Genomic DNA, 20894 nt, shown 5'->3' with positions numbered 1-20894 from the left:
TTTGAAAATGTTAGGTCAGTACTACTGAACTATAAACTTAATATTGTTCATTCATCCTATTTCTTAATATCTAGATATTCTATTTGGTCAGTTTTAAAGTCAGTTACAAAGCTTATATGTGAGATGGTGCCTGGTAGCGTGAACAGGAGCAAGGAAGTAGCTTGGAGACAGTGCCTAGCCATGGGCTCAATCCTGACCCACTGTTCCAGCTTGCCTTGGACCTGGCCTTTGGCACAGTCCCCAGCTCCGTACTTCTGTTTGTCATTTTGCCATTCACTGGTGAGGTCTGGACCATGGCCTCCTCTGAGGCCTGCTCCCAAGCCCTGCAGGTTGCCAGGTCTTCCAATCAAAAAAGGGCAGATCCTGCAAGCCACCTCCTTCTCTTTCTTTTTGATACATCTCTGGGTATGCCCTGACATGTCCAAAGACACCACAGCCAAACAAGTTTAGACTAATGTAAGTAACTGTTGCTTTCTTAGCCAATCATGCTTGCTAGAGATGATCTAACTGTCCCTGGAATTCCCCTATCAGTGTATAAAAGGAGCCTGCAAGCTTCTGTCAGGGTCCTCATCATTTTGTTGTGTGGCTGACCCAAGCATGCAGGAATTTTTCTCCTGAGTAATAAATGCTCTTGCTTTTTTATATACGTGAGTGATGATCTTTTGTGGGGTGATTTGCAGACCCTAAGGATATGTAGTTCCCAGAAGATGTTTTCACTGCTGTCTTTTACTTTTCTAACAGCACAAACATCATTAAAAAAAATCTGCCTAACTGAAGCAGCACGCTCAGGACCAGCAGAGGTCTGCACCAGGTCCTCTGCATATGACTTCCAGGTAGTGTGTTTTCATGGGACTCCTGAGTGTGCATTCTGATTCTTGTGCCTTCTCTTGGGCTCTTTTCTTTCTATTGGTTTGTCTCGTCCAACTTTAATGTGATAGTTTTTGTTTTGTCTTATTATGTTTTTTTTATATTTTTGAAAAAAATAATCTGCTTAATTTTCACTTACTTTGATTTCTTATATGCTTAGCTACCTAAGTTTTTTTTTCCTATGTAACACTCTATACATACTTTCTGGACATACTTTGAACCATTAATAAAATCACCTTCTCCACAGATGATTTTTCATTTGGTTTGCCGAAAAAGTGAGGGTCTTAGTTTAAGTCCATTTAAAATAAATATATGGCATGGGATTCTTAGTAGGATACAACCAATAAGTGAAGCGTCATCTCGTTCAGCCCCTTTTGGCATCTAGTTTGCTAATAAAAGATCTAGCCACATCATAGACAGAAAGGCAACTAGATTTGGACTGAGACCTCATTTATCCAGCAGTACTCTAGTTCTTACTTACTCCTAATGACAACTTTAACACCAAAATAACGAGTTGTTTAACTTTGGCTTTCCTTGCTGCAAAATGGTATCAATTCAAACCACTAATCAAAAACATCTGCCAATCTCCTTTCTCTATGTAAGCATCATCACAGACAAACTATGGAATTATTTGTTAAAGGAATCACTGAATGTAGAGATGAGAGAGATCACGCAGATCAATTCATTCTTTTGACCTGGCACCATGGAGCTGTTATTCAGAGTCTAAACTCTCTTAACCAGTGCCAGTGTGTTCCTACAGTCATTGTCTAGTTACCAGCCAGGTGAGAAAGCAAACATTCTTAAAGGGTAATCTTGAACATCTGTGTACCTAGTGGACCCTAGTCAAAAATGTTTCATCATGCTGAGCTGAAATCACAGCAAGCAAGCACAGGACTGGAAAGCTCTATATTCACAGTCCTAGAATTCAAACCTCAACTTTGCTACTCACTGGCTATGCAGTGATATTTTCTTGGGAAAATATCTTTAGTTTTATGCCTTCATCTTCCCCTGCTATGAAATGAAAATTTTTAACATTAACTACTTCACATGGCTGTTTTAAGATTATGTGAGTCACCAAACTGAAAAGGATCTATGTCAGTATTTGCCACCATAGCAAGAAGTGGGTTTGCTGAGGTTATCATTCCCAGTATCATTCAACTGATTGGAGGTTTAGATAGAACCCAGGACTTCAAACATGCTACCTTTACGCAGTCCTTTCAATATTTATCAGAACTTCTGTATTTGGCCCTTCCTCTTCATCCCTGTTCCTTTTATTTCTTCATGTGGCATGTCTCAGTTTGCCAAAATCCTTCAATAAATAATTTTCCAAATATGTTCTACTGGGAATGATACCTCCATTGTTCTGTACAGGGTAATGGATCACTTTTATTTGACCTAAACTACAGTTTCTGCTCAACTCAAGTCTCTGGGTGAGTGCTTTCCAGTACATCCAGCAAAATGTTTTATGAAAACTAGGTTAATTAATTAAGGATTAATCAATGTAATTGTACCATATACCCACCTCTTAAAACACTTAACACTTTAAATTACTTAAGATTTTAACATATTAAAAATGAAGGTCATCAGTGAAAAACCAAGTTAAACTTTGTTTGACCTCAAATTTTCCCTATTTATAATTCAATGACCTCAAGAATTTTATTCACGTCTAGTTTACAAGGTCTGTGAGTACCACAATGCATTAATGCTTAGCTGAGCATTGTGGGGAATGCTGTTCTCTTCTGTTATCCATAGTTCTTTCACTCTGTACTTGTCTTATTGGGATTTCTTTCCTTTCATATCTGTCAAGAAATTTCCTGTTGGTTTCAGTCCATTGTAACTATCTCATTGGTTTAAGAATCCTGACAACAATGAATTAGCTATTCCCAACTTAGGGCTTTTCACATCTCAAAATATGTGCTCCCGCTTCACATTGAAAAGTTACTGGTGAAGCCAAGCATGGTGGTGCACGCCTTTAATCCCAGCACTTAGGAGGCAGAGGCAGGTAGAGCTCTGTGAGTTCAAGGCCAGAGTCTATATAGTGGTTTCCAGGACAACTAGGGCTACGTAGAGAGACCATGTCACAAAAGAAAAAAAGAAAGAAAGAGAGAAAAATAGAGAGGGGGGCAAGGACAGAAGGAAGGAAGGAAGGAAGGAAGGAAGGAAGGAAGGAAGGAAGGAAGGAAGAGAAAGGAAGGAAGGAAGGAAGGAAGGAAGGAAGGAAGGAAGGAAGGAAGGAAAGAAGGAAGGAAAGAAGGAAGGAAGGAAGGAAGGAAGATTATTGCTGAAAGCCTTGAATAGACCAAGGGCAAACACTAAGACATACTGCGAAAACCTACAAGTTTAACATAATCTGTGATTCTGTCCTCTCTGGTTGTTGAACCCTTCCCAGTAATATCATCTAGTCTCTGCTGCACACATTCCTCCATCACACAAAGACATAATGAGAGACTTTGTCAAAAGAACTGCCAAGTACTCTGGTACAATATGTCCTGTAACAATCTCTTGCTCCACTGGTCTAGAAACCAACTTTAGCAAAATAACTCTTACTAGCCAGGAGACAAACCATTATAGAAAAGTGGTAAATTGAAAAGCATTACTAATTCATTACTATTTATGGTATGAATTTACTGATGCTTAATCAGAACCTATATATTTAATCTGACTTATGTTAAGAGGATAGACCTATGATGCATTAAAAGACATGCCACAGAGTAAGAATTCATACTCAATACAAAGTATAAATAATAATGTAAAGTATCTTTTCATTCCAAAAAAAGAACAAGAAAACAAGCTGAGTCAGCAACAAGAATAGCCATAAAGAAATACAGAAAGGGCTAAGGGCTCAGTGGTAGGGCACATACTTACCATGTATGAAGCCCTGGGTTTTATTTCTAGGACTACAAAGAATGAATGAATGAATGAATGAATGAATGAATGAATGAATAAGTAAATAAATAAATAGATAAATAGATAGATAGAAGCTGGGCCTATGGTTCAGTGAATAGGAGAGCTTGCTGCATATGCATGAATAGAGTTCAAATCCCCAGCCACACATGCCTGTAACTCTGGTGCTATAAGGAAGTGGAGACCAGAAAATCACTGAGGCTTGAGAGTCACCAGCTTATCTCCTGGTTAAGTGAGAGACCCTGGCTCAGGGGAATATGGCAGAGAGTAATGGAACAGGATATCCCACGTCCTCTTGTGGCCTATGCATGTAAAGGAGTACATGCACCTGCCCACACATGTAAGCATCCATCATATACCCAAAAAAGGGGAGAAAACAGAAATAAATACATAAAAGAAGGAAACATCATGCCTATAATGTGTAATTAATCATAAGGAACAGAGGCTAATAGTACTGAAGGTCAAATGAGAGGAAATGGCTCCATTACTTTCACACAGTTTAATCCCTTCACAGAAAAAGTATCTATAGAAGGGAAGGAGATTCTAGTCCCCACCCCTAACTAATGAGTTCTTGAGCATTGGTGGCTTCTACTATGGAAGTCAGTATGGTGGACCCTCAGGAAACTGAGAATAGATCTACCTCAAGGTCCAACTTTTGAGCATATATTGAAGACTACATCCTGCTGTAGAGTTCCTTGCTCATCTATGTCATTGCTGGTCTACTCAAGAAAGCCAGAAAATGGAAACAATCTAGATGTCCGTCAACAGATGAATGGATAATGAAACTGGAACACTGACACAATGGGATATTATTCAGCTATTAAAAAACAAAATTATAAAATTCACAGGTAAATGGATGAGGCTAGGGAAAAAAATGATCCAGAGTGAGATTACCCACATCCAAAAAGACAAGTATTGTATGTAATCTCTTATGTATGGATGTTAGCTTTTAAGACTTCAATAGGCATGCTACAATCTATATAACCATAGAGGCGAGACATAGAGTAAGGGAGTAGAGAATAGGGGAGGATCTTTAAAAGAAAAGAAAATAGAATAGATAGTTATGGAGAGATGGGGTAAGACTAAACAGGGAGGGAGAGGGAAGAGTTACAAAAGGGAGGGAATATGGAGAGGGACAACTCACACTAAGGGCTATTTGAGTGGTCATATTGAAATCTACTACTGTAGAACCTTCTTAAAATATATACATATATGAACAGAATGTAAATGGAGTTGCCAAATAATGGAGGAGGTAAAGCCCCAAACTCGACATCTTTTACCATCAAGTGAAACACCCAGTTCTAGGAATGGGTTACATCTAACAAAATTGCTGGTCAAAGGGATCCCACAGACACCCTCAAACAACTTAGGCTTTTGCCAAGGCCATTGGTTGCTCTTCTCAAACTGATGGTAAGGCCCTATTGCTGAAGACAACACCTCCACAAAAGTCAAGTTGGTATCTACTAGAGCCTTTTCCCCTACTGACTAATGTTTGTGGTATTGGAAGGTATTATGCACATTAACAGGGGAGAAAGGTAAACCCAGCTACAAAGCTTTAGGTCTACAATGGCAACCCACAGCCAAGATGTATGAGTACAATACTGGCACAAAGCTTGTGGGAGTAACCAGCCACTATCTGATTGGATTTAAGGCCCAGGCCATAAAATGAAACCCATGCCTGAAACTCCTTGAATGACCAAGAACTAGATAGGCCATGGACCTAGGGGAAAACCAAACACTACTGTTCTGTTAAAGGAATGTAGCAATAAAATGACTCCTAATGTTGTTCTGCCATACTCATAGATCAGTATCTTGTTCAGCCATTATCAGAGCAGCTTCATCCCAAGGTAAATAAGAACAAATACAGACACCCACAACTGGACAATGTGCAGAGAGTAAGAGACCTTAGAACAAAGTGAGATATCTCCATCAAAGTTCTCCCCTCTGGGCTCAGTTAACTTTGTAGAAGAGAAAGTGAATAGACTACAAGAGCCAATGGGGATGGAAGACATCAAAGAAACAGTGCCTTCTAAACACAACACGACTGGCATACACATGAACTCACAGAGACTGTGGCATCATGCACAGGGCCTGCAAAGGTCTAAGCCAGATGGGGTCCTAGCTCTGATATGGTAAGTGCACACAAGCCCCCACCCCTAATCAAAAGCTATCTTCAATTGTCAACTGCTTGCAAAGGAAAAATCAATTTTCTCCAATGAAGTCTCACTGGGTATGCAAACCACACTTCAGGGTAGGCACCATGTCCAGCAGTAGATGGTCACTATGAATGAAACTCAATAGTATTTTTGTACATTTTTTGTCTCATATTGCTTGGTTTGGGCATTCTTTACCCTACTGTTCTTTTACTTGTGTAATATGGTTTCTGATTTTGTGTCTTTATGAGTTCTTTCTCTCTCTCTCTTTCTCTATATATAGGTGTGTATGTGTTTCTCGTGTGCTTTTTGTTTGTTTTATATCATTCTGGGTTTTTTATTTAAAGTTTGTTTTCTAGAGAGAGAGAGAGAGAGAGAGAGAGAGAGAGAGAGAGAGAGAGAGAGAGAGAGAGAGAGAGAGAACAGTTGGTGGGTTGGGAGGATCAGGAGAAGATGAAGGAAGGGAACTATGATCAGAATATGTTGTATGAAAAAATATTTTCCATTAAAAACAGTTGGTGGCCACTCAGTTCTCTTTAAGGGTTTGACTTCCAACAGGTAGACCATGCTCCAGCAGATGGTCCATCGTCTAAAGGGAATACAAAATGGACCTGGCAGGTTATTTTTCTTTAAGAGGCTGGATGTGGCTATGCCTTTAATTCCAGCAATTGGGAGGCAGAGGCCAACCTGTTCTATGCAATTAGTTCAAAGTCAGTTAGAGCTCCAAAAAAGGGACAGTTAAGTTGGGAGCTGGTAGAGAGATGTTGGATGGATGTGGGAATTAGGAGAAGGGGTAAATATGATCAGAATACATTGTATGAAACCCTCAATGAATTAATAGCATATTAAATTCAAAAAACAAACAAAACAGATTATAATTCTGGTGGCTACAACTAACCCAGAATGTAGAGGAGACTTGACGTAAAGGTGCAACAATAATGAATGGGGTTGAAAGACCTGAGAACTGCTTAAGGGAGATGGGATTATATAGCCATGAAAACAGAGGGAGAAAGGGAATGAACAAGCAAGAAAGAGTGGCTGAGAGGGCGATGTAATACTAGTTTTCAATTATGTGAATGGCTCCTGCATAGGGGCTTGTGACCAGCTGTTCTATCCCTCCACTGGGGACTGAACAAGAAGAAACAGGCTTAAGCAGCATGAAGAATTTAGGCTGTAACTCACACGGAAGAATTTCCTGGTGCTGAAAGTTGTTAAAGCATTAGTGTGAATTACCAAGGGAAGCAGTAGACTGTGCTCTTTCAAAATACTATAGATTCTCTGGTGCTTAAAGGTTGGAAATTCTCAACTTCTTTCACAGCTCTTAAGATACAAGAACCATCGTTTTTGCTTTTTAAAAACTGCTCACCAATGCCAACTGACGGCACCGAAGACAAGATATTGGGGTTCACATTCTTATTATGCTTCCATCTTTGATTTTTATAACAAGACTACTCTGCATCCCCATGGTATATTTCCTCTGCTTTTGTCTGGCAACAAAGAAGAAGGAATTAAAAACCAGGCAAGCTTCTAGAAAGATCTAACAGAACTAGAGGTAAAACACAACTGAAATTGCATTTTAATCATTCTAGGGAATCACACACACACACACACACACACACACACACACACACACACACACAGAGAGAGAGAGAGAGAGAGAGAGAGAGAGAGAGAGAGAGAGAGAGAGAGAGAGAGAGAGAGAACTAAATTGGTGAAGTATTCCAAAAAGAAACATGATGGCATTCAATGGATTGAAATAATTCTTATAGATTCCTTACATGCATAAAACCTCAGAATTGTGTTTTGTCCATATCAAGGATGACTTTAGCCTCAACCTTAAAGGCTGCTTTTAAGTCAGCTATGCAAAAGGCAATTTATGCCCTGGGTTTTCTTTGATGGATGGTGTAATTTTGCTTTTACTTTGGTTTTGGCAATACCGCTTTTTTCCCTCATACATTGCATATGCATAAAAAAGGTATTCCAATACCTTTCACTGTGATAAGCAGGGTATGGAAGTATCTTGATTTTCCTTATCTCTTTGTCCTCATTTATCAGAACTGACCAGGGTAGAATGGGAGAATTTAAGAATATAGCTTGGTTGGTAAAGTGCTTATGTAGTGTGCAGGAAGCCTTGGTTCTGTCCCTAGCATCAGATAAAATTGGGTGCAGTGGTACACATCTGCAATCCCAGCATTCAGGAGGTGGAGGCAGGATGACCAATCAGAAGGCAAGGTCATCCTTGGCTACATGCTGAGTTCCAGGAGGCCAACCTAGAATGTATGAGACTCCATCTCCCAACAAAAGAAAGAAAGAAAAAGAAAAAGAAAAAGAATAGATTTTAAGCAGGAAAGTTAGGAGAGACAATCGGTTGTCATTGCTGTTATTCTGTCACAGCATACTGGAGGGTAACTTTATACAAATGTCACTTTTTACACAAGTAAGTGAAAAAAATCCTGATAGCAGAGTTTCTAACCAAAGTACTTAATTCCCAATATAAGAAATATAAGAGTATTAAATGGCAAGTGTGGAGATAATGACTTCCTAAGTTATTGAAGGACCGACTGGGTGCCAGGAGATCAGACTGACTCACTTTTCTCTCAGGATAACAGCATCATTTCAGGGTTAAAGAACAAATGCAACTGGAAGATTTCTCAGCAAGCCACAAATTTCAGCTATCAACACATACATATCTTATTTGTAAGGGAAGACAACCAGTATTTCTACTCCGAGGCTTATGAAAACCACGGCAATACTTAAGAATCACAACAGTCTATGTTGAGAAGGAAACACCATAGAAGTTTGCACCTAGTTACTCTCACAGTAACAAAGAGCTACAAAACTGGAATCAAGACTTGTCTATCCATCCACTAGTTTCTTTCCTAAATTGAAAGTTATTCAAAGGCAGGCACTTTACTTCGAGGTCTTCTATTAAAAATTTGCAGATTTAATTGTTGGTAGGAGTTAATTTTCAGTGTGGTCGCATTTTTTAAAAAGAAGACGTGTAAGAGCATAAGGAATTTATAATGAAACCAACAATAGAAAAAGTGGACTGGTTATCCCAAAGTACAAAATACTCAAGTTACAAGGGTAATCTAAGTAGGAGAGAACAAAATATGTCCGTTTTCAAACTGCCCAAAATTTCCTTATAAATGGGTTAGCATTAATGTCAGCTGGGCACAAACCTTAGTCCCAGCATTTGAGGTGGAGGCAAGAGAATCAGCAGTTCAAGGTCATCTTTGGTTATATAATGAGCCAGCCTGGTTTACATGAAACCCTACTCAAAGCACCAAACAATGTCTCTCTGCCAGACTATCTGGAATGGTATCTCACACAAAAGGCTATCTGTAGACTCTGGAAATATGTTTAGAATGCTTTGACTTAAAACATAAGAATATACAAAATTTACACTGAGAGTTTCAGAAAAACCTTCACAGGTGAGTAAGCCAGGTTCTAGATCAGAGACGTTCAACCAAGGGTGATAATATAGCTCAGATGATATGTGAAAAGATCTGCAGACTTTTTTAGTTACTACATGAGGGTGGGAAGAGGCTCTACCAGCATCCAGTAGACAGAAGCCGGGATCCTAAAACATCCCATGATACAGAGGTCAGCCACCCAACAACAAAGAGTTACAATTATTTTTGCCTAAAATATCGTAAGTACCAAGGTTGATAGCCATGATTTCACTTGCCAGAACCAAGAAACCAATATGGTTCCTCAGTAATAATAGAACAGCAGACGTTCCTGGGAGCCCTACAGGGTACCTAGCTGGTAGGCAGCTATGTCCTGTAAGACAGAAATTAGGGAATTATGATGGGTCTGTTCAGCTGTTGCCTGGGAAAGAAATGCTATATTGGTTCACATACTGTGCACAGAGAATGAAAGAGACTGACAAATAAAATGCTTCAGAACACGAGTTGCAAGGATACCCACTAAAACTGTAGACCCTGACTTGACAGTAAGTTGCTTCTCAAACAGGAACTCTATGTGATGTATTTGGGGTAGGAAAAGCAGCAGAAATTAATTTCATCATGGAAAATAATTACGCTAGGTCAGCTAAGACATGAGCTGATACAGTTATGTGTATACATGAACAGAATGATGACGAAATATACAAACACTGAATGCATATATGTGGATAGAATTCTGATTCAAAGATAAGGACACATTTAGAGAAAACACCGGGGACAAACTATATAGTTTTTAAATCCTGTTCTTCCTGGCTACTCCATTTGCTATTGCTATTTTCACTAGGAAGATGTTCTTCTATTTATAAATATAAATAATCATTTCAACATCGCTGCCATTGTGAACAGGGAATGACATGAACAGCCAACAGCTCAACGTTTGTGGTCCAGATTTTTCAAAGCTCTACTATTGAGAAAGCTTTACAAAATCTAATTGAACAGTCTGTAGACAAGAATTTCAAACTACAGAGTGGCTGTCAGGGTCAGACAGGCTAGGACAGGCAGTTCCTGACTGTTCCCTGAGCAACCTCTAAATCTACCAAGGGCATCAGCGGAATATTTTACATAAGAGAGAAGTCTACACCAGTACTGAACATAAAAGGCAGAACAGGCACATGTTGTAAGGAATATTAATGACTCTTCTTCCAAACTACCCCAATTTTTATGAAAATCAAATGAGTGATAAAAAAACCTCTATAAAACTACACAAAACCTGCATGTAGCAAATAAAACACAAAGAAAGTGACCGTTTCATCCTCTTAGACACAGATACTTGTGTTTTGCCTTTGAGTTGCTGAGGAAACTAGTGTAAGGACACAAGGGATCATTTATATCAGGTCCTACACAATGCTTTTTCATGTTTTACTCTTAGTGTGTGCTACTTCTGTTCAGAGAACAATCTGTTTTCATGTAAAAGGCCATGTTCTATGTACAAGACTGTTTCCTTTGCCCTACAGCTTCCTTACAAGAGTTATTACTCAGACGATCAGGTAAGAATTTACTGATAATGGCCAAGCTTTGAAATCAGTACAATAACCTATTTACTTTTCTGCCTTTATAACAGTTAGCATATAATCAAAGAAACTTGGGGATAAGTAACCTTATGTTAATCTGTTTTAACTTTATGTTACAGATAAGAAAAGGCCCAGAGGTTAAAGAAATAGCTCAAGATTATCTATTATTTTAATACTAAAATATGGATGCTTAAATTAGTATTTAAAAGGGAAGGCGAAAGTAGTATTCTCTGGGAACATGAAGGTTGATCTCTAAAATTCTTTTGAATCCTTTGATTCCTTAATTTGAGAGTCCTAAGCTGTGATGGCTAAGAAAGCCCTTTTAAAGGAAATGTAGAAGTCCTTTAATTTGATATTGAATTCTCTACTGATCTATTCAAAGGCATACTGATAATAATTTGGCATGCAAGTGAGTTCCCCAAAACACTGTGATGAATGCATACTTATACATCTTCTGATCTCTTTCTTATTTGTTTTTGCTTTTATCAATACTTATTCTTCACACCACTAGATGCTATGTCATATATGAGCTGCACAGACTGATAGGTATGGCTCAACCTATATATTGAAGTAGAGGGTGGTGGAGAGGATGGATCAGAAATGCCCATGACCTTCTCAGTCCTCATTAACACACAATTTCAGTTATGTGGTTTGTCTTTATCAACTTACTCTTTCTAGAAAAGAGTCTGTTAACATGGAAATATTTACATCCCCATGAGAAGAAAGGGTTGATTCTATCCATTACCATTTTAAATAATGCTATAGCAAAAAAATATCCAAAAGTAGTTCAGATATGAGAAGCATCATTTTTACAGCCATGGTAATGCCCAAGAAAATATGGGGGTGGGGAGATAGAAGCTCTTCTTTAAATACAAAAACCAAGTAGTGCACTCACAAAGAATGTTAGAATTAGAAAATCATACTATGCCACCACTAATAGAATAACTGGATTATACAAGGAACATCAAATGTTGTTAAGTATAGCCACAGAGTCTCAAAATATCACAAAAATTACTTTCTAATAACAAAGGAAACGGGAGTACTTTGACAATGGAAATATGTGCCAATTCCAATATGATTCATTTTACCCATAAGAACAGAGTTCAAATTCATTCCTCCTGATGTACAGTGAGAAGTATACAGCAGCAGTATCTCTACAATATTCAGATCAAAATTAAAAACAAACAAACAAACAGAAAACCATAAAGTCTAGTCATGATGAAGAAGAAAAGTCCAGAACACAAATATTCTGTAAGAAACCTGGTCTGGGAGCTGGAGAGGTAGGTCATCAGTTAAGGGTACTTGCTGATCTTCCAGAGGACCCAAGTTTGGTTCCCAGTACCTACAAGGTGACTCACAACCATCTACAACTCCAGTTCTGGAGAATCTGATGCCTCTTTCTGGCCTCCATGGGTACTGTACACATGTGGTCACAGACACACTAGCATGCAAAACACCAATACATACAAAATAAAAATAAGTAAAATTTCTTTAAAAAAACAAACAAACTGGTCTATATCAATTCAAAAATACCAATCTTATGAAGGAAAACTGGAAAAATACAAATAATAAAAATGCTGAGGGACTGTGATGGCTAATTGTGGTTATCAACTTGACTATATCTGGAACCAACTAAAACCCAAGCAGCTGGGACATGCCTGGGAAGGATTTTCTTAATTGGATTAGTTGAGGAGAGAAGATATACCCTAAATCTGGATCATTTGAGGCCAGAAGATCTAATCTAAATCTGGGCCATACCTTCTGGTGGTGGCCCACATAAAAGGACATGGAAGAAGGAGGCTTTAGTATTTTGCCTGCCTGCCTTCACTCTAGCAGGCAAGTTCATCTATCCTGGTGCTGAGGTATATTACTCCACTAGCATAAAAATCTACATCCAGCCTCATGGAACAACAAACTGGATTCTTGACCTTTCCTTAAGAGACAGTCATTGTTGGACTAGACTGACCACAGCCTATAAACCACTCTAATAAATCCCATATATATCAAATATAAGGAAAAAATCTTGATTGGATCTTGAAAATAAATAGCTAGATATAAGGAACACTCTAGAACAAAAGGGAATTTTCAACGTGGATTTTGTTGGATGAAATACTAAACTGATTTAAATTGTATAAATGACAGCAAGCATTAACACTTATGTATCCAGCAATAAACATAGAAAAATATAAAACTGTTAAATGCTAGATTCATGTTTTCTTGTTGCCTTGACTTGAGGGCATGTGATTTATGGAAAACATACGTATAGTTAAATAATGAAGTTTAAATGGTACATGATAAAGTATGTTTGTGCATGTGCATGCTCACATAAAGCGCACAGAGTAGGCTCTAAGAGCAGTATGTATATGTACAGCAAAAACTAATGGTTACAGGGATGCATAGGATAAATGGTTATTCATTATTCTACTATTGGCTTTGTAGCTGAAATGTTCCTAATATAAAATAATGGCTGGGAACAATCATTTCCCTCAAGTCATCCCTTCATGAGGAAGGGCAAGGTAAGAGAATGGGGGAAAAGGGGCCTTTAACACGCATAAGGAAGAAGTTCAAATGGTCCCAACATAAATGACATAAAATAGGAAAAGCTCAAGACCTCAGAAACCAGGAACCTAACCTAAAACTCTTTCTCATCTCTCATCATGGCCCTAAAACACCCTCTTTTGCACTGTCTAGATGTGCTTTCTGGGATTCTAAATGGGAATTTCCAGCCATGAAAATGAGCTCTTCCACATCTACAGAATTTTTATCTTGTTTGATGTAGAGATTGAAAGGTCAAGACTTGTCTTGAAACAAGAAGTCCAAAGCTTCCCATAACTGCTGTCTTGGGTAAAAATGAAGTATTTTATTTAAAGTTGTGATGATAATGAGCAGGTTGGAGGGCAGCAGTCACTGCTCTAAATATTAATCAGGACTCTGAATCACCCATTAAAGATAAAACTCAGCCCAAACAATAACACATGGTGATTATCCACTCTTCATTTACATGTTCAAGGACACCTATCCTGACCTCAAGCTCTCCACTCCACCAGACTAATAAACCAATTAACACCCTGGCCTTAGAGAACAATTTGAAGTCTATGCAAATCTGTTCACACACTCAGTGTTGGGAATTTATGATGGAGAGCTCCTACTTAAGAGAAAGTTTTACATATGTGGAGAAGTGCACATCTACCCATGACACTACAGAGGAACATACTTCATGAAGTATAGAGCAGGATACTGTCTGCAATCCTGTACTTTATGAAGTTCACTCTTCCATTGCTACCTCCTCTCCTTATTTAAAAGCCAATTGAGAAAAAAAAAGCAAAATTAGAGAAATAAAATGCAGAGATACAGTTTCCATAGATTGGCAATGAAGCAGAAGGAATTTTGAATTGTTCATTGATTGATTTTAATGGGTGTGACATGACTTTATGTATTTGTCTAAACTCAGAACTGAACATGGAATAGTAAATGCTCCTATGCCAAATGAAATGTAGCACTGACAAAAAGGCAAGACAAAAATCTCTCTGTGTGATATGTGCACACTTGTGTGCAAGGGCTTTGCATGTGTGTAAACAGGTCAGAGAAGGACTTTCAGCATCCTGCTCTATCACTTTTGGCCTTATTCCTTTGAAACAGACTATTTCATTAACCCTTTGGCTCAATGAATCTGAAGCTTGACAGGTAGTTGGGTAGAAAACCCTGGCAATCCTCCTACCTCCATGAACCTTCAGCTGAATCTATCGACACGTGCAGCCATGCCCACTTTTTACATGGCTGCTTGAGATCCAAACTCAGGTCCTAAGGCTTGTCCAGCAAGCATTCATAGTCACTGAACCCTTTCCCCAGCCCAGAAATCTATTTAAATATTATCATAAAATATTATCAAGGAGATACCTCAATGGCTCAGCAGATAAAAGCACTTGCTGTAAAGCATCCTCAAGACCTGAGTTTCATCCTCAGAACTGACATGATGGAAGGGGAGAACCAGCATATACATGAGCTAGCGTGTGGGCACACATGCGTATATGCATGCGCACACTCCACACACACACACACACACACACACACACACACACATTCACATAAACATACAGACACACGAACTCGCAAATGTTTTCAAATTTTTCAAAAGTAGTTCCAGGTCATGCAGAGATATATAGAGAACTCTTGTTTAAAAAAAATCCAAATGTAAGTGAAATAAGAATTGTAGCTGTCAGATAAATAAGTCAAGATATGTTGAAGACATTGGATAAATAGACAAAAATCTTTCAGGAGCAGGTTTTATACTCTTTTCATCTTAAGTTAAAAATAACTTTCCATTAAAAAATTCAGTGGTTAATACTGGTAAAAAAGAGGGTGGTAAATTGTGAACTTACTATTTCTTAGTTTCCATGATTGTGGAGGATAAGTTTATTATCACAAATTGTGAACTGACAAAAACAATCCAGAATAGACATCCAATAAAGCTTATTTAAAGCAAGAGATGGGTATTGTTTTTCATCCATGAGGCCTTGGGTTAAGCCCCTAGTACCACAGCAAAAGAAGGAAGTCAATGAACAAACCCAACTACCTACACCTTTCTTTCCTTCCTTTCTCATTCTTAGAAAAATTGAGGTGGAGATGCCAATTTGTGATAAAATGTACCCTCCACAACAGGTAGGCTACCTCAATGGATATAAATAAGTACACATCCTTCAGTCCAAAGGGGGTCGAAAAAGAATGTTTATAGAACACAAAGGAAGCTTTAGAAAACTAGGATTTTTTTTTATGTTTTCTAAGGAGTGAAAATATAAAACGTGATCAACTGCTTTGGGAATTGATATGTAATTAGGGAAAAAGTCTCCTGTGGGGGGCCATCCCACCCCCACTTTCCCCAGTGTACTCTTGAGTAGGAGCAGCAGGAAATATTAGATAGAAGGATGGAGGGGAGAGAAACAGATAGAAAATACAGAATAGCCTCAAGAGGGCCTGGATCCTAATCCATAAGGTCCTGACTGTCTCTGTCAAAGGGTTTTTAAAGGAATGCCAAGAGGTGCAGCAAAAGACCTCCTCCCAGCACAGCCAAGTGCAGACCATCTCAGACACCTGCACTCAGGCCCGTGGTCCAATCATCCTCTATGAGGACCTGCTGGGTAAAGCCACGAGGAAACCTAAATGGGCTCCAACAGTCTCCTAGCATGACATTTTTACATCTGCATAGAAACAATCTCAAGAGCTACAAATTGATGCTTAGTTATAGGAATATTGAACTGTTAATCTTGACACGATATGCCCATGTCACAAGACACTCAAGGATATCATAGCTAATGCTCAGCCTAGCAGGTGCCCACCACAACTAAATAATTTACCCCTGCTGGCTCATTTAATTCTCATAAGACCATCAGAATGTCAGGAGTCAGGCATGGTAAGAAATGTGTCTGTACAAATCTGGCCCACAGCAGATTTCACATCTCAAACTTCATTGTTTAAGTACTTAGCCACCCTGACATTCACAACACCAAAGATCTTTGCATGGTTCTTTACATATGAGATACACACATATGCTTATTTTTAACAATTGAGGCTGTAATTCATTCTCATTTCTGTATTTGTTCTATATTATAGTAACTACACATAGATGATATTCATTTTGTCATATGAATATAAAAATTTAGAATATAAATGAAACAGCAATGCATTCATTTTGAATGTATGAATACAGCAGGAGGCAGAAAGCAGATGTAGAATAAACAGATTTTTGACACTCTAGCACTTGTAGTTGAAGCATATTGAATATAAAGTTGGTGTACACAAGTCTATCTAAATAATAAAGTCATTAAAGTGTTTACAGAAGAAAATACTACAAAGCCCATCATAATGGAGGAAGAAAGTACTTCTCAGGGTAGTGCCAAATGCTATTTGCTGATACATGACTCTTTTCTGAAGTCACTGAAGAGTTTTGTACCTGAAAGCAGTATTTGGTTTTATTTAAAAACAGACAAGGCATAATCAAATACAATTACAGTATTTAAAAAGACCAGTTATATATAGGTGACTGTCTGTGGGTCTGTGCATGTGAGTACAGACACAGGCAGAGTCCAGAAGGGAGTATTGTATCTCCTGGAGCTTGAGATACAGGCAGTTGTGAACTGTCTAGCATAGGTGTTGGGAACCACACCGTTCTTTGCAAGAGCAGTATGTACTCTTATCCACTGAACCATGTATCTGGGCCCCAAATCAGGTATTTATAATGAAAGTGTGTGTGTTGAGGGAGAGATGTTCATTAACTTATGTCATCCCATTGCAACATAAAATTGATATACAGCATTATGTCAACTCGATTATCCTTTATTAGTTGGTTCAGTATTTGAACTGGTTAAACCCACTAGTTGGTATGATGGCATGGTATGGAATACATTCACTATCTCTCCTTGAATATCATTTCTTCATCTGAAAAAGGAAAGATGTGGAGAACCCAAAGGTTCTTTCAGGCAGTCTGTGACTCACTGCCACCATAAGATTGGCTTTACTATAGCCTGAAAGATCAATTTCTATCTCAATGGCCTTTTTTTCTACAGCATATGAAAGAGGAACAATGTAGTCAACATTAGTTGAAGCTGTATCACAAAACAGCCAAGTTTCAAAACTTTTTCATTTCTGTCCAAATGAGTCAACTTCCAGTGAATATGGTAACAGCAGTGTGCCAGTAACTTGACTTAGTATTACTGAAGATGTCACAAACATCTTCAAAAAGATGTTTCAATATCCACAGGCATGTTTTCATTTTTACTAATTTGTGTGTGTGGCGGGGGGTAGTAATAAGCATCATGGCATACATGTGGAAGTCAGAAGACAACTTTGTGGAATCAATTCCCTCCTTCCACCTTGATGTGTATTCCTAGGTTTCAACTCAGGCCGCCAGGCTTTCATGGTAAATGCATTTACTCACTTGCCCTCTGCCTTATCTTTTCAGATTGGGCCTCTCCCTGAATCTGCAGCTCACCATTTCAGCAAGGCTATCTGGGCAGCAAGATCAAGGGATCTGCCTTTCTCTACCTCCCCCGCACTGGGATTACTGGCACATGCGGCCACACCTGGATTTTTATATGCATGCAAGGGATCCAAACAAAGAACTCCATGCTTGCAGAGTAAATACTTTATCAACTAAACTATCTCCTCAGACTCTTATTTGTTCTTTTTGAGAAGGTCTTGCTACATATCTCAGAATGGCCTCTAACTCACTATGTAGCCCAGGCTAGCCTCAAACTTATAATGATCCTTCTCTTTCAGCCTCCTATGTAATGGGATTATAGGTGTGTGCTACCATACAAGGTTTACACTTATTTTTAAACGGTCAGTTTTCTTTTTAATTTAGATCTAAGGAGTGACTTTCCTTTCATCTTTTTAAGCATATGGTGGGGACATATAGAACTGAAGGAACCTTTTGAAGATCATCCAGAGCACTTGGCCCATGGAAATTTACCTCTTCCTGCCACAAGTGGACCATGAACCAGAAGTTTCCATACCTTTCTAACTGTATCAGCACAGGAAAAAGAAGTTTTCTATGTGGGTAACAAGAAACAAAGGAAACAGAAGAACTACTGTTTAAAGTCAACATCTGAAGTGCCAAAAAGAGAAACAAGCACTTCACTACCTCCTCGCCCTAGCAGAAACAGCAACCTTTGAGCACAAGCTTGCTGAAGGAGCAGGGCTTAGCCGGTTCCAAGGCCTTACACTTCAAACAGAGGGCAGAGGGCATTTTCACTGCCGCTATCTTTCCCTATGGCAAACAGTGTATTTTCATGACGATTGCACAATGAAAGGCGCCTGGTTGAGGAAAAGTGATCCAGGGCCAGGCCATGGATTCTCAGGTAAACTTTCACAATGGGGCCATTCAACCTAATGGAAAATGACTACAAGTTAAGAGGCTTCCCATATCTAAATACTCTAAGCCACATCTTGGTCCATTCTACTACAAACATCTATTTCATCAATAATTGACCTAACCTCCGCGGCCCCCCCCCCCCCCCCCCGCTCCCCCCACCCGCCAACTCCTCTGATTTGTCCCTTTTTCCTGTACAACACCTCCTATTTTCCCAGAACCCAGGACAAACGTGATGAAATATTTGTTGTTGGCCTTGAGAGCAGGCTGGAAAAAAAAGTGTCAGAAAGAAAATATTTGGGAAAGAGGTGGCAGGTATAGATGAGAATCCAACCATTCCACCAGTGAGAAAGGCCCAGAAAAGCTATTTAGACACAAAACCAAAAACCTCCAAAGACTGCCAATTATAATCTCCTCAAAAGATTGTGAGAATTCAAAGAGTAAATTCATTTGAATAAAGGCAGAATTTTATGAGTAACAATAGTAATAACATTACTAATAATCATGCTAAATGCAAACAGTGAGGTATGGCTGTTCTAAGGTAGCAAAAGCAATATTTCAAAGGAATGGTTATGGAACTACATTAGGAAGGACCCGAGGGCTAAAATAAAGAAGCTGAAATTTATCCAGCAGAAATTGGAAATAAATTGGAGACCTTTAATGATGGTTGTTATGTGGTAATACTTTAAAATACGTAAAAGGACATTCAGACCAAAGAAAGGCACTATAGTGTGGTACTTAGGCTTCCTAGGATAAAAATGCAATGGTGTACTCAAGCAATGAGCAGGCTGAGAAACAAGGAACGATGGAAAAGGACCAAGGGAAGCACTTTGCTCATTGGTTTTCTTTCCTTCCTCCTTTCCTTTCTTTCTTTCTTTCTTTCTTTCTTTCTTTCTTTCTTTCTTTCTTTCTTTCTTTCTTTCTCTCCCTTCCTTCCTTCCTTCTTTCCTTTCTTTTTTTTCAAAATTATAAATGCTCAAAGAGGAAATCAAGAAAAAAAAAGCAAGGAGGAAATAAAAAGTCACTTGTTATCACTAGGCATCTCTTGGTCAGTTTCTTCCTAATCTAACAAAAGAGGTTTCCAGGAGCTTGCTGGCTAGCACAGCGGCATTCAATCAATATGCAAGATGGACTGAGTTCAAGTGCTGACACTGAGAAGAGTGTTGCTTTTACAGAGATTGCAAGGAAGCAAGGGTGAGAGATAGAGTTCTGAAGAAGGGGCAACTAGCAAAGGCAGAAGTGGGACAGACTGGCCTCCTCGCCAGGGAAAGCAGAGCTTCAGTTCAACAGCCTCCTATTCTGACAACCAAAGCCAAGCAGAGAAGCTACAGTAAAGGGGTAACAGCTATCCAATGTGTCAGTACAGGGAGGTGACAGGGAGCCGTGAGCATAGCTCTCGGCAACAGGGATCATCATACCATAGAGGCATCTGTCAATACCTCAATAATCTGATCTTTACTTTTCACCTAAGATATAACACATAGGGACACACATGTGAACACGTGTGTATGGGTTGCACAACTTGAACTCAAAAAGTAAGTAGACTTTCACTAGAAGCAAAACAAAGATTAGTGGGAGATTTATAGCACTGTGTGTTGTTGTGTAAGTGAATTAAAAAAACCCAAACATATCTCCGTTGTGTGGCTGCTAGAATTCATTATATGAAAGTTATTAGTATTGATATTCTAGAATAAATATTATTATAACAACATGTACAAAGGTTTCATAATGATAGTATGTTCATGGTTTGGAGTGGTAAAAAAATGCAATTATTTCCCATACTTATTTTTACAGCTAGTCTGCCGACATTTTGGCAAAATAATTCAAACAATATAACCCACTCTATATTAAGTGGACTTATTTTGTGCACATTCAGTCATATTGCCAATTAACTCTTAAGTAGTCAAACTGCTTTACCATCCAAATAGTGACAGAGTTCTTCCTAGAAAGCTACCTAGATTTTCCTCCCAGTTTATAGTAAAGGACTTGAGTTTTACAAATCTTAACCATTGTGAATGAGATTCGAATGACTGAGAAACCTCACATAAGAAAAACAGCTTGTAGCCTTTAAAAATCCATCTAAGAATACAGTGACTAAAGTGGTCCTGCAAATATCTTATCCCAT

General features: G+C 38.7%; 1 protein-coding gene across 12 annotated transcripts in view; it reads right to left on the bottom strand.

The window, feature by feature from the left end:
• Dmd (dystrophin) overlaps nucleotides 1–20894 on the bottom strand; it is a 2092376-nt gene that overhangs the window by 67202 nt on the left and 2004280 nt on the right. The gene's annotated exons all lie outside the window — the stretch shown is intronic.

The sequence above is a fragment of the Peromyscus eremicus genome, chromosome X (assembly GCF_949786415.1).
Source record: "Peromyscus eremicus chromosome X, PerEre_H2_v1, whole genome shotgun sequence".
NCBI classification, from domain to species: Eukaryota; Metazoa; Chordata; class Mammalia; order Rodentia; family Cricetidae; genus Peromyscus; species Peromyscus eremicus.
Note: the sequence above shows the minus strand (reverse complement) of the source record. Positions and strands in the feature narration are given on the sequence as shown.